The 12,194-nt window shown below is 36.6% G+C and overlaps 1 non-coding gene across 1 annotated transcript; it reads right to left on the reverse strand.

The window, feature by feature from the left end:
• Positions 1-9,945: 9,945 nt before the first annotated feature.
• LOC136318036 (small nucleolar RNA SNORA48) lies at positions 9,946-10,089 on the reverse strand. The gene has a single exon (XR_010728004.1). It is a non-coding gene; the product is annotated as a small nucleolar RNA SNORA48 (small nucleolar RNA).
• Positions 10,090-12,194: the final 2,105 nt, after the last annotated feature.

The raw sequence follows: 12,194 nt of genomic DNA on the forward strand, positions 1-12,194 counted from the left end.
TTGGCTGAAACTTGGGGACTTTAAAACAGTGGCAAGTCCATCCACTTCTGAGAAGTAACTGCTGATCTAAAACAACTATGAAGGCTGAAGATTTTTCCACTGTATTATCCACCTTTATCCCATTATCGGAGGTTATAGGAAAAAGGATATGATTACATATTAACATATATTCACATTTTTTATTAAAAATATTTTTTCTAGTCCCAGGCATTTTTATTTCATATTGCAAATATAGTGGGACTCCATTATATACATATTTATAAATATTTTAAACATTTGCTGCATTATGAAAAGGATTACCCTTAATAGCCTTAGGAAGCCATACCTTATGCATTTTGCTAGTTTCTCTCTGCTAGGTCTGAATTAGTATATTAATGAATTGTTGGAGTGGGTGTTGCTTGTCAAAAAGAAGAACTGTATATGGTAGTTAAAAGGCATCTTATTACATTTCTAAGCAGTGTTTGGGCACTGCTCTCGCTCTGTTGATTGTTCAGAACTTCTCCTAATACTAACTCATTAGGAGAAAGCATTATTACAAGTGAAACTAAGAAGTGTATTTGCATAATTTCCAGATCTGCATTTGTTATTCACTCAATTATATGTTGGTTTAATTACAAAGTCAGTAAGCTATTTTCAGGAAGTATTTGAGGTCTGTCTTTATGATGTGTAGCTCAATTTTATTCTGAAGAAATTTAGTTATATTGACCATTAAAACAATGTAAATCAAAATAGAAGTTTCTATAGTTGTTTGAAAAAACAATCTTGTTTTATTCCTTATTGGTGAATTAATAATTTGCTGGCCAGCTAATGAAGTCTCAAGAATTGCCCTGTGTGGATATAGTAGAAAAATATGAAACTCAGTTCTTTCTGAATAATATTCAACTTATAGAAACTTTTAGAATTTAATAATAATGCATTAGGTTTGTAGTATCTTGAATGCTGTTTGTTATAGGAGTTAAAAGGTTATGATCATTATAAAGATGGAAATTTGTTTTTATTATGGAATGAGACCTATCATTTTGCCTTTTATGGTGGAGAAAATTTTTGGATAGTCTCACCTCACCTGTAAGTATCTGCTGGAACCCCATGATAATTTAGGTCATAAATAAAACACTGAAATGCATTTTCTCTGGGCCCAGCTACCAACCTGGCATAAGAATACAAAAACTCTCTAATTAGCATCTCTCATTCTCTCACTGTGTTATCTGCATAGTCATAGGCAAATGTCATGTATATTTACTACTGAGTTTAGGTTGTTTTATCATAACAAAGATTGTTAACTGGTATACCATTTCTGACTCCTTTAAGACATGTTGGAAGAAAGGGTAAGTTCATGTACAGATTTAAAACTTTTTTTGTATTTCTTTATATGAGGTTATGTTTATAACCTATAAATTTTAGACTACGTCAAGTTAGATGACCCAATCAATGAAAACTTGAATCAACATTAGAGCTATTCTTAGACCTTGCCCAGTCACTTACCAGATGTATGACTTTGGCAAGTCTTTCTGGGTTTATTTTTCTCATTTGAAACATAAGAGTGTTGGAAGAAGATGATCTAGGATCACTTATAGCTCTGAAATGCTTTGATTCTCAGAAACACTAGTAGGCAACCATGTTTTATAATTTAACTGTCTTTGTACACAATTGTGGAGATTTGTTATATTCAGTTTTAAAACTGAACTTGTTCATTGGAAACTGGTTACTAATAATTATTTAAATTAACTCTTCTGTTTTTCAAATCCTTCTATGTGTGTTGTCCTGGATTTGTTAGGATTTTCCTAGACGACCTCCTGTCTATAATGCAGAAGAATCACAGTGATTTTCCATGCTTTACCTTAGTGAAGTCCAAGAGAATTAAGTAGTTCCTCAGAATTATAGAAGGAGGAGAAGCAAATATTAACTAGAGTATTTTCTATGCTTGAAATTTACATTAGAAACCTCTTAATCATTGGTCAAGTAATATTTACATGCTAAATAACATGTTATTCCATATCTACATTGTGGATTGTGTTTAGATAATTCTATTTTTTATACAAGGTGTGCTTTGGGACACATTCCCCAGCTCTAAGCAAAAGTGGGCATTGGAAAAGCAAACTTTTAGTAGATTCAACAAACACAATTAAAATAATTTTAAATGATTACTCTTCATAAGCAGTATAGTGTAATAGAAAGATCATGAATGTTTAAGTTAGAAAACTATGAATTTACCTTTGAATTTTAGTAGTTTCTAAAAGAAGAGAGAAAATTACTCAATTTCTCTGTGGTACTCCATAAGTTAAAACAAGACAAAACAAAATAAAAAATCCCACTGTTATTGTGAGAATTAGATGAAAATAATATTATATGAAAGCTTAGCAAAATACTGGCTGCTGTTGCAAATATTCTTGGTACTCTACCATGTCCCCTCAATCTGTATAATTCTCATGCTTAAAATCTGTATTTAATTCTGAGGCATTGTCCCAAGCTGTGGAAAGCTCCTCTACTAGCAGGGATGGCACTGGTGGGAAATTAATACTTCTTAGAAACAGTAGTTATCTCTGATGACTGATAGTGTATATATTCCCCTGCTCCAACAGGGGTGTGTGTTCTCTACTGGTCCCATAGGTTTCCAATAGGATTAAGTTCCAATTGCCTATACTGATAACTTGACAAAGCATATTTCATTGGCTACCTCCCATACTTTGTGTCCTTGCCCTACTGTCTCCTAAAGATATATACTGGAACAAAAACTTAAATAAATTACTTATACTTAAAAAAATTCTTTTTTTCTAGAGACATCTTAAAATCATCTAACCAGTGATATCATAAACCCAGATTTGTGACAGAAAATGCACAGATTTTTATAAAAGAATACAGGAAAGGAGAAAATGTTTAATATAACCACAGTTGAAATAGGCATTATTAATAGTTTTGATTTCTATTGGGTCCACTCTAGGAGAACTTTATAGCTCAGTATTTTTGTTAAACCACATCATTACAGTGTTCAAATGCATGAAGTAGAACAAAAAGAAAGAAACAGATGAATGAAGGGAAGGGACTTGTGTAAAAACAGCAGGATTTATAAATATACATGAAAGGAACTAGAAGGTAATTTCTGGCCTCTGGTGAGAAGCCTGCCCTTGCCCCCCCCCACTCCATGTTTTATGCTAAACAACGGCATCGTATTTTCTGTCACCTAAGGACACAAACAAGATCTTGAGTTTTAAACTGACAACTCAAATGACATGTATCTGTTTTCTTGTTTCACTAGACCAGGGGTCGGGAACCTATGGCTTGCAAGCCAGATGTGGCTCTTTTGATGGCTGCATCTGGCTCGCAAACAAATCTTTAATAAAAAAATAATAACGTTAAAAATATAAAACATTCCCATGTGTTATAATCTATTCATTTCCTACCACTCATGTTCATGGTTGCGGGTGGCTGGAACCAAGCACAGCTGTCCTCCGGGACAACACCAAATTTTTATTGGATAATGCGTAATATACATGGGTTGTTGTATGGCTCTCACAGAATTACATTTTAAAATATGTGGCGTTCATGGCTCTCTCAGCCAAAAAGGTTCCTGACTCCTGCACCAGACTCTAAACAATAATTAAAATCTGACACTTTCTATGACAGATTTTGGGGGCTGTCAAATCTTTCCCAAATATCTATGCTGTTACATATCATTTACAAAATAATATCATGGTTAACTGAAGAAAAAAGTTAGGACTTCTCATGACTTGAAGTTTCTTCTAGAAAAATAGGACTGTATTTTCTGGCTAAAAAGTCATGCATCAATCTTTCAATCACCATCATTGTTCATCTTAAGTCTTGAATTCAGTTTTGATTTATTAGCAATGCCTAAGACTACCAGAGCATCCCAATATCACTTGTGCTACATCAATAATTTTTCAAGGTGTTTGTTACTGAAACAATTCAGGAGTATTATATGATTTATAAGATGTAACAAAAAAATTGCCTTTTTGAAATTCTTATCTAGATCTGACTTTAAAAACTCAGTAGGCAGTTAATTTCTTTATCAAACATGTGATTGATTATCCATTATATTCCAGAAACTACTTTAATTGCATCAACCTTTCTACTACCTGAAGTGGACAAATGCATTTAAGGCTAAATGGGCTCATTTTCTAGTCTTCTCAAAATAGTTTTTCTTTTTCCATTTTACTCCAAGATACATGATTGAGCCTTTTCCATTTATGCCCAGCCCTAGCATAGGCCAAAAAAGTATGTTGTCTTTAGAAAGATCTTAAACATATATCTTTAGCTGAGATCCCAGCTGTTCCTTACCTCACCTGTAATGAGGGAATCTGAAATGTTGTTACATATACCTTAGGGGTGTGTGCCATATATTATTTCCATAAAAATGCACTATATCCAGCAAATATTTGTAACTGTTAATAAAGGCAACTCCAATCTAAAAGATTGCCAGATTACATGGCAGTCTTCTCACATTGGGTTCAAATAGGCAGCCCAGATACCTTCAACAAAAACTGATGGATAGATAGCATTTTAGCAATACAGAAATACAGGAACAAGGAGAGATAGTAAGAAGGAAGAATAAGTGTGGAAATTTAGGTAGAAATAGATTCAGATGCTGTAAATTTTGTTGACTTAATTTGAGTATTGAGAAAAATCCAGATGCCAAAATCAAGAGGTAGAGGTACCTAAATTCATAAGAAAGTTGTTCAGAAGCCAAGACCAAATAGGATGAACTTAATGCTGGACTGATGGGAGACTGAGTGGGACTAGGATGAATTTTGTGGCTAGATTTGGCAACAGGTTACACCTAATCTAGATTGCCAGTAACAAGGGCATGAAATCAATTAGGCTCTAGCTTTTATTTAGATCATTGAGCATTTTCAGATTATAAATTTATGTCTTCATAACTGAGCCTTTAGTTTTTCTATTGCATTCGGCTTTACAAAACCTTTCACATTGATCGTCTCATTTATGATTTATGATAATCATACAATAAACAGAGAGACTATTATTTATTTCAGTTTGTAGGTAAAGAAATTGACACAGAGAAGTTAAGTGACTCAACCTAGATAATACTGCCAGGAAATGGAGTAAATCCTATTTACTGAGTTTCAGGCACTTGGTATCCATTATTTTCTCAATTCTTGTATTCCTGTGAAGTAGATTACTTTTTTTTCTTTTGACAGAGACAGAGAGAGTCAGACAGAGGGACAGATAGGGAAAGAAAGACAGAAAAGGAGAGAAATGAGAACCATCAATTTTTCTTTGCAGCTCCTTAATTGTTCAGTGATTGCTTTTGCTGTGCCTTGACCTGGGGTTATAGCAGACCAAAGTGACCCCTTGCTCAAGCCAGCAACCTTTGGGCTCAAGCCAGTGACCTTGGGCTCAAGCCACCAACCTTGGGCTTCAAGCCAGCAACCTTTGGGATCAAGCCAGTGACCATGGGTCATATCTATGATCCCATGTTCATGCCTGTGGCCTCTTGCTTAAGCTGGTGAGCCAGATGAGCCCACACTCAATCTCGTGACCTTAGGGTTTTGTACCTGGGTCCTTTGTATCCCAGTCTGACACTCTATCCACTGTGTCACTGCCTGGTCAGGCTATCTTTATTTTATAAGTGAGAAAATGTGAGTTCAGGAATTTGGAATAACTTACTAAAGATCACATGGTAAGTGGCAGAGCTGGCTGTTTAACCTGGTCTGTCTGGCTCCAGAGCTTGCGCTCTTAACTTCTAGGCTGTGTTACTTGTTTCCATTACTACCATTTTCACATTAACACCCTGATTCCAAGATAAGCTTGTGTTTCACTTCATTAAAATTTCTAGCAGTATGAACTCCTTTAAATTTAGTGATAGCTGGGCTGTTCCTAGCCAGGCTAGTGGTGGCAACTCACAGATGTTGCTTTACCCTTAGAGTCTTCATGCAGAGAGGCAGGTGTTCCATCACTGCATTACCTACAAACTCGTAGATTTCTAAAACTCTTGTAATCTGCATATTTTGCCTTTGGGATGCTTCCCAGAAGCTGCATATAGAACCAGGACTTTCTTAGAATGTGGCGGATTTGGAGGAACGTGCTATGATTTGAGCTTTTCTCATAACATACCTGAGGAACTGCAATCCAATCAGTAGTAAGTTGTTCTTTTGGGTTTTGAAGATGGCATGAAGGGAGTGAAAAAGAAGAGAAGACAAACTTTCCCCACTTTACAATTTTGCTTGGGGATAGTCCTTCACAGAAACCATTTGGTTTTCAGTGTCTCTCGTGGAATATATGAGGAGATGAAAGAAACAATAGTCAATGACATTGACATGACTCACAAAACATATGGCTCTTAATAATGAGACCCTTTATCTTAGAGAAGAATCTAAAGGGCATGGGAAAAACCCACATATAACTCACTTTTAAAATGTAAAGCTGTATAATTTCCTTTCCGAGACCATAATATTTTGGTCTTTTTCAGATGTTGTGCCAAGAAATAAAAACTGAGGGGTTGGTAGAAATAGCATCAATTCATTAGTAAATCTCTTGATGCTATAACTATTTACCATTAGCTTTCTGTTTTCTTTTGCTTCTCAGGGGCCAAGAACATTGGAAAACATTAAATTATTTTTTTGAAATTAAATAAATAAAACTCTCTATTTTCAGATGTCACTGTTTCTCAGAAATGACATCATCTGTTAGTTAAAACATTTATGTGGAGGAAGGTGGGGGAAACAAAATGAGAGTGGGAGGTTTTAAACGCTGTTGAGAGCCTTCCCAGCATGAGGTTTGTTTAAGAGGCTTTGGAGTGGACTAATGTTCTTCCTAAATAAACCAAGAGCCTCATCTTATTCTTCTGAGTCCTCTTACTCAGGACTTAACTCTCTATCTTTGTGTTTTTTTGTGGGCTTTCGAGTTTATATGGCTAGAGAGTGTAATGCCGAGGTCAAGGCCAGGGAGGTTTCACACTGGATTTGGGCAGACCATAGAAGAGCCATGGAGCCAAAAGGTATTGAGCCATTCCCATTTAGAGCCATGCTTTAAGTCACAAATAATGATACCTGGGCAAAGCTTCTGTAGTGGTGGTTTGTTGGTGGGATGGTGGGTTTGGGAGTTTTGTGGAAAGGGCTTTACTTAAATATCTACTAAGGACAAGTGTGTGCCTGCAAATAAAATGAGGGGAGACCTGGAAGCAAAAAACAGTGTCAGGGAATTAGGCTTGACCTTGGCTTAACTTGAGATCCAGGTGACCACTTTTCCTAGAAAAAGCAGTACCTAAGCATTGGTGGCAGTTCCTGAGATTGGAGATTAGTCTTGCTGAGAACATGCTTTGAGTCCTGCTATGCAATCTAAGCAACACACACCTGTAAGAGACCATTTCTCATAGGCTATCCAGTCATCTTTGTGTCCTGAAGGTAATCACATTGGGCTCTTTATAGTTATTTATTGGGCTTTCCTCTGGGCCAGGTGTTTACTTTACACTAGAAGTGGACAAGAATACTTAAACCCTATACCCCCCTCACCGAGCTTCCCCAGCAGCTGTCAGCCTGCTCTCTATGAGTCTGTCTCTATTTTACATGTTAGTTCATTTGGTTCATTAAATTTCACATATGAGTGAAATCATATGGTATTTTTCTTTCTCTAACTGGCTTATGTTCACTTAGCAGAGGACTCTCTAAGTCAGTTCATGCTATTGCAAAGGGTAAGATTTTCTTTTTTGATGGCCAAGTAGTATTCCATTGTGTAAACCTCAATATCAAAAACAAACAACAAACAATCCAATCAGGGCATAGGACCTGAATAGATTATTTTCCAAAGAGGACATACAGTTGGACAATAGACATATGAAAAGAGGCTCATTGTCACTAATCATTGGAGAAATGCAAATTAAAACCATAGTGAGATATCACCTCACACATGTCAGAATGACTATCATCAATAAGTTAACAGACAACAGACAAGTGTTGGCAAGGATGTGGAGAAAAGGGAACCCTTGTGTACTGTTAGTGGGAATGCAGATTGCTGCAGCAACTGTGGAAAACAGTATAGAGTTATCTCAAAAAATTAAAAATAAAACTACTTTATGACCCAATGATTCCACTTCTAGAAATTTATCTGAAGAAACCTGAAACATTCATTCAAAAGAACATATGCACTCTTATATTTATTGCAGCATTATTTACAATAGCCAAGATTTGGAAGCAGCACAAATGTCCATCAGTAGATGAACCAATCTTCTTCAATGTGAAGCTGCCAAGCTAATTGTGTGAAGTGCTTAAATTTCTCCTATATAAAAAAGACAATGTTTGAACCCTTAGAATCAAAGTGAATTTGTGAATAGGACCTAAGGAATTCCACTTTGAAATATTAGAGAATTATGAAAAATAAGGTCAGACAGTAACTGGACATTTTTGGTGGGCAATAGGAAGGGTTATTAGTATTTTGAGTACTAATATTTGCCTTAGATTTTAAATTTGGTATGTTTCAATACTCCCTGTGTTACTTGGTTATTAAATTCTCTCCAGTGTTCATATTTTATCTTAACTCTCTTTTCTAAATTGAGTATGTGATTGATTTTATAGATTTCCTGTCTCCCACCAGAATGCCAAATTAAATTCCCTGTGATTATTATTGCCTCATAGCCCATTTAGTCACCCGTGTTTATAACCAATTTTAATATAGTTTATATATTTTTCTCATTATTCTACCTTATAATATATTCTACCTTGTAATGTAGAAGCAGGCCTTTGTTTTATTTAAAAAGACTTTCTTACTTGTGGACATAGATAAAACTAAAGTGGTTGCCAGGGGAAGGGTGGGAGGGGAAAGGGAATAAGGAGGGGAAAAATATATGGTGACAGAAAATGAGTTGTCTTTGGGTGATGGGCACACAGGGCAATCAACAGTTCAAATTCCATGGAAATGTTCACCTGAAACCTATGGATTCTTATTTATCAATGTCACCCCATTAAATTTAATATCTAAATAAAAAAAATTAAAAGCCTCTCTCAGATTCTCAACCTGATAAAGCATTTTTGCACTCATTAGAATAATTAAAATATGTACAGATATTTTTTTGTATTTTTCTGAAGCTGGAAATGGGGAGGCAGTCAGACAGACTCCCGCATGTGCCCGACCAGGATCCACCCGGCACGCCCACCAGGAGGCGATGCTCTGTCCATCCGGGGTGTCACTCTGTCGCAACCAGAGCCACTCTAGAGCCTGGGGCAGAGGCCAAGGAGCCATCCCCAGTGCCCGGGCCATCTTTTGCTCCAATGGAACCTCAGCTGCGGGAGGGGAAGAGAGAGACAGAGAGGAAGGAGAGGGGGAGGGGTGGAGAAGCAGATGGGCGCCTCCCCTGTGTGCCCTGGCTGGGAATCGAACCTGGGACTTCCGCACGCCAGGCCGATGCTCTACCACTGAGCCAACCGGCCAGGGCCAAAATATGTACAGATTTTTAAAGGCCCCTAAAATCTATTTAATAGTTATTTAAGATCCACAAAGGTCATCACTGGATCAAAACTAAAGCTGGAAAATGTGGCTACAAAGAGCTGGCATGTTGATAGCTTCCTCACAGGTCTGAAAACTAGCACCTTGGCATATGCTGATATAAACTGTAAGACTTTATTATTTTTTTAAACCACCTCCCATCAAGGATTTTTTAGGATTCTTTCCCTCTCTACCACATTACCGTAATTCTTAATTTTCTGTGTTGTGGCATAGATGATGTTAAAAGATCAATATATCTTAAAGCATATGCTAGTTTTGTGTGTATATGGCATTCTTCTCATTAAAAGCTTTGCTCCCTCTTAGAGAGACCCTATCCTGTTTGTATTCTTTTTATAGTTAAGTGTCATCACAAAGTCTTGAATAAAATTAGGGCTATCATTTGTTACCTACTCTTCTACTTTATCTGCTCCCACTTTGGGAATTCTAGAAATAAAAAAAGGCATTGCTGAGTCTTTTCATATCTTTTTTTTTCTTTTATGTGCCCTAGGCATGAAAGAGTTCTGGCCACCAATACAGGCATCAAGCTAGGATGAACTAGGGCTGAACACCTGCTTTGCCCCTGACTGATATAAGAACAGCACCACCAATCAGGTGCCTCCTTGCCCATTGCCAGGGGCTTCTTCTCATATCTTGCCATACACATGTGATGTTCTTTATTTGATGAACCAGTTTCCGTCCTTCTTCTATTCCTCTCTAAGGGAGGTTAGAGATTCCTGTCTATCTGCCTGTTGGGCTTTCTTTGTCCCACTCCTCTGCCCTATTTGTGCTCTCATTGGATTATGAGAACAACCAAATTAGAGCACCTAGTTTAATGAGGGCTCTGTTTCAAAATCATCTGTTATATGTTCTCAATCTAGATTTTGAGTTTCCTGAATGGGAGCCATGTCACATTCAGGCTGTCCATAGTGACCAGCATATTGCAGGTTCTCAATCATTTTTTCTTAAAATGACTCAAAAAGGCGATTTTTTACAAGGATGTAGGCAAATGTAAGTATCATACATGATAACTCAACTGTTTTTCAATTGCTGTTCTCCAGGAAAGGCAGTAATGCAAGAGTATATATTCTGGATATGAATCTTTTATCATATATATGATTCACCAATATTTCTTTCATTCCATAGACTGCCTTTTCACAATGTGGATAGTCTCTTTTGATGCACAAAAGTTTCCAAATTTATAAAGTCCAATTTGTCTATTTTTGCTTTTGTAGCCTATTGCCTTTGGTATCGTAGCTAAGAAACCATTGTTAAATCCAATGTTGTGAAGACTTTGCCCTTCTGAGAATGTTTTCTTCTAAGAATTTTATAGCTTTATACCTTACATTTAGGTCTTTTACCCATTTTGAGTTAATTTTTAAAATATTGTATAAGGCCAGAGTTTGACTTTATTTTTTTTCACATGTGGATAACCAGTTTTCATGGCACCATTTTTTAAAAAGACTGTCCTTCCTGCACTGAATGGTTTGACACCCTTGTTAAAAATCATTTGACCATATTTGTGAAGGTTTATTTCTGGGCTCTGTATTCTATTTTGTTGATTTATATATTTATTTTTATGCTAGTATCACACTATTTTGATTACTGTAGCTTTGAGGTAAGTTTTAAAGTCAGGTAATGTGAGCCCTCCAACTTAGTTCTTCTTTTTCAAGATTGTTTTAGTTATTTACAGTCCCTTGAGATTTCATATAAATTCTGGAAAACAGCTAGTGCTTGACTTACGACCACAATTTGTTCCGACAGACTGGTTGTAACACAATTTGGTCATAAGTTGAGAAGGCTATATGTACAGTACTGTGAAATGATGTTATAAAAATCTTTAAGTCATATTTTATCATAATTTTCTTTCATTATTGTTATATATCATAATTTTCTTTGTTCATTTTATGCCATTTGTATCATCTCTACATCATTTTGTTTCCTATTTTTACGTTTGTCAGGTTTAAGTAAAACACTGTATTACCAGTACAACTGGTTTAATATTTGAAAAACATACAAAATTACAAAATACAGGTGCATACAAAAATACAAAATACAGGTATAAAAAACCATAGGAAACATTTTCCCAATTGCAAAACATATCAAAATATATAATCATGTACGAAATATTTTATTGGCCGCTGGTGCTTGGCTGTGGATCGTTGATGTTGTCATCGGAGGCAGCAGTTGGGGTTATTGGAGTTGATTTTTTCATAAACATGTGTGATCACATTCACTTTCTTTCCTCCTTTGTATTTGTTCATTGATTGCTTTCTCATATATGCCTTGGCCGGGGATTACAGCAGAGCAAGTGACCCCTTGCTCAAGCCAGTGACCTTGGGCTCAAATCAGCAACCATGGGGTCATGTCTATGATCCCATGCTCAAGCCAGCACCCCTGCACTCAAGCTGATGAACCCATGCTCAAGTTGGATGAGCCCACGCTCATTTCTGTGTCGAGATAGATGGCCTTTCTTTCCTTCTTGGCAGGCTGAGGCATAGACAAAGACAATTTCCTCTTGGTAGACATCTTGGGAGGGGTTTGATGAAATATATCCAAGACACAAAACACAAATTGCTGTACCGAGTCTGGGATAACATATGAAATGGTGCACGCAGAGATGGTAGTGCTGCCAGAAGCTGTTTCGCACTGTGGTACGCCCAGCTGGGCAACGCTTGCGCTGCCAGATGCAGAGCAGTTGTTGCTAGTGATTGTGGTCATAAAGTTGAATGGTCATAAGTTGCATA

The sequence above is a fragment of the Saccopteryx bilineata genome, chromosome X (assembly GCF_036850765.1).
Source record: "Saccopteryx bilineata isolate mSacBil1 chromosome X, mSacBil1_pri_phased_curated, whole genome shotgun sequence".
Classification (NCBI taxonomy): Eukaryota; Metazoa; Chordata; class Mammalia; order Chiroptera; family Emballonuridae; genus Saccopteryx; species Saccopteryx bilineata.